The sequence below is a fragment of the Neltuma alba genome, unplaced genomic scaffold, assembly GCF_004799145.2.
Source record: "Neltuma alba isolate B1F8T4 unplaced genomic scaffold, ASM479914v2 tig00011549_pilon, whole genome shotgun sequence".
NCBI classification, from domain to species: domain Eukaryota; kingdom Viridiplantae; phylum Streptophyta; class Magnoliopsida; order Fabales; family Fabaceae; genus Neltuma; species Neltuma alba.
Window position 1 is genome coordinate 33,483 of NW_021636210.1, and position 3,207 is coordinate 36,689.

The following is a 3,207-nucleotide window of genomic DNA, read 5'->3' on the forward strand; positions in this document are numbered from 1 at the left end:
TTTTCTCCAGCAATTCTTTTCATTAACAGAAAAGAATCCTAAACTTTTTGGTAGAAAGAAGATGATTCAAGGGTGATCAAGCAGTACAGAAGCTTCTCCCCTGCTAGATTCTAAACATCTTCAGACTTGCAGAATCTACAAGTGTAGCAAGCATTTAAAACTGAGTGAGATGTGGCCCTTTAAAAAATGGGAATGATACAGATAAGATTAACTTAATCGAGAGAGAACTATGTGGGATCTATTCTAATTGCTATTTGATGGCTTTCATGTAACTTTGAATCAATTACTTAGATATTTTGTAGCTTCAAAGATCGAACTAGTTAATAATGGTTTCCGTTCCTAATAAGACCTCATTTGTAGTCTACAAATGAGGTCTTATAATTAGGACCGGAGGTAGAATGATTTTTATGAATATTTTTTTAGGTTATATCTTTATTCCTAAGTTGAATATTACTCTTTTTAAATTATATGAGTCTCTTGAATTTTTTCCAACTAATTTTTACGGTCTTCAATTTAAATTATCTTTAAACCTTGCCTGGATTCAAATATTGAGCTCTTTGGAAGAAGCAATAAGCCCCGTTTCCTTAGCAAATACCAATATCAGTAGCATATAATTATCAATGTAATCTTGTTAGAAATTTGAAATTCTTCAAGTGCTTTTGAATCATAAGGCATGCCTTGATACTAGTAAGCCCAAGGTCCAGCCTCCTGAATTTTTGTTATTAGAACAAAGAAAAAGAAAAAATCTCCAAAAATTTTCTATTGATTGGAACAATCATTTGGATGAATCAAAATGATTAAAGTGGCTCTTACTTAGGTAAGATTCTGAAATGTCTTCAAGAGGAGGCATATAGGATTTGATTCCATATATCAGGGACACCAGGAAGGCACCAATGGATGCAATCAGCAAAAGATTTAGGGTCAGCTCTTTGTTCTTTTGTGAGGAGCTTGCCTTTTCGTTCTCCATAAATAGTAGTGTGGGCATCTTTTCTGTACTCTGATAACTGAGTAATGTTCAAAAGGGTCACATCTATTTTTAGTTCTGCTATTGCCTGCTTTAGCAGCTCCATAATCTCCAGGTTTGATCCGGTGCCCCAATATGAAGGGTCTTGTATTGGATATGACTCGTTGAAGCAGTTCTCATCACTTCCTGGCTCCATTCCCAGCTCCTGAAGAACATGAAAATCATGGTCAGAAGGACATATTTTCTTTCCTCTCGAGTCTTGACAAACCATATCATTAAACCAAAAGTAAAATATAATGCCTCTTTTTTGCTATGATCACACACACATATTTTAATATTTTTGAAAATTAATATAAGCAGCCCTTTATTTGTTGATAAATTAAATGTGTCCCCTCAGACAAAAATTGGTTCAATTAATAAGGACACAACTATAACCCGTGTGAGTATGAGTTTAAATTCTATTAGATATGGTCAATGGCCTTATAACTTAGTGGCGTGAAAACTCTCCTTTAAATAGAAGGCACAGGTTTAATCTTGCTTGTAAGCTCATAGCTGTTCTTGTAATTAAGATGTTCATTTTTAAAGGTAAAGTGAGAAATCACCAGAGATGAGTAGGAGACACGGTCATGAAGAAGAGCTTCTGTGTGAGGGGATTAATGTTTGACTCAAGCCAATCTGCCCAAGTCTTCAACGCCAATCTATATGCTGTGGTCACATTGTATTCTTTACATGGTCTGGCGACCCATACCTGATCCAATCCACAGTCAAATAGATTCTTCAAACTTCATACCCATCAAAACGAAACAGAAATGAAGAAGAAGAAGAAGAAGAAGAAATGATTTGCATGAAGAAGCTATCACTAACGTGGCATTGACCAAAGGCTTGTGCATCCACCAAATGTAACTCTTCAAACACCAGAATATCAACGCCTTGCCAATGCTTGCCATGTTTTGCTATGGAGTCCAGCCTCACCATCCGCTTATGAACAGTGTGATTTGTTGCATGATCTGAAATCGACTCCACTATGAACGGGGCCCAGTAGTATTCTATCGATGCATCGTACTCCTGCCATGGATAGTTTCCAATGTAAATGATTAAAATGGTATTTTAGGAAATCAATACATATTTCTTACAAGTAATTAACTTAACTAATTTTCTTAATATTTCTACAATGGTTATCTAGCTCCTCCATTTAGAATTGGAGATGTACTATATATATATTTTCAAATCTTGGCCCCTTCTGGTAAATCCTCTGGCATGAAATGTGGTCACATTGGTACATACCTCAATTTGAAGATCTTCATGGGTGGAATTCTGTGGAGAGATTTCTTGCCTTCAGGAATTACAGATTGTACCAAACATACCATTGATTCAAACTGGCCCCTTTGTAGTGAGTCTCCTATGAACATCATTCTCTTTCCCCTCAACATGTCCAACAGCTTCAACGGATCAAATCTGAGGTCAACAGAAGGAAAAAGAACAGTTTACACTCTGGTTCTGCAAGTTCTGACGTTCTGTTTCAAACTAGTCAAAGATATTCAACAATGAATCACAATTTTTCCTTCCCAAAAAGTTTCATCACTCTGGTTTTAATTCAACAGCTTCATCTTTGTAATATACCTATCTTAAACCTTCAAAAATGAATTCAGTTATCTTATCTCATTGATAAGAGGAGATACTTTCCTTACTATTAACTTTTGATTCTTTCATAGACCACTTTGAGCATACCCCTACATGTAACACCAAAAATAGACATCAATCTATGCCAACATCTTATATAGCACTATTTCTGCAAACACAACAAGTTCTGTTATATCACAGTGTCATAGATAAAGTTTATATATTGTGTTCATCTTTTGGGGTTAGTTCATTACCTTGGGAGATTGCACCCATGGGGCTGCCATCTCCAATTCTGATAGAAAGAATCAGGCCTCCCATTCTTGAGGCAAGTGGTCTGCTTCACCAAGTAAGGACAGCTCTGTTCTTGATAAAGAGGATATGACTCATTGTCCCACACCCATTTCCCGTCAAACACATTGCATCCTTCCTCGACCCGATCCTCAGGAGAAACAACGACGTGTACTCCAATGTTATTCTCCCCATTAGGCTTCCCATAGACCTTCAAAATATTGCTCTGGTTGCTCTTGAAGCTGTCCAAGATTAATCTCACACTCCCTAGAATTATAATGGAAGACAGAACTATTGGGAACAGGGTATGGATCTTTCTGTCAGAGAGAGACTTG

At 36.6% G+C, this 3,207-nt stretch overlaps 1 pseudogene; it reads right to left on the reverse strand.

The window, feature by feature from the left end:
• Window positions 1–836: 836 nt before the first annotated feature.
• LOC114714900 (protein trichome birefringence-like 31) lies at window positions 837–3,197 on the reverse strand (annotated as a pseudogene).
• Window positions 3,198–3,207: the final 10 nt, after the last annotated feature.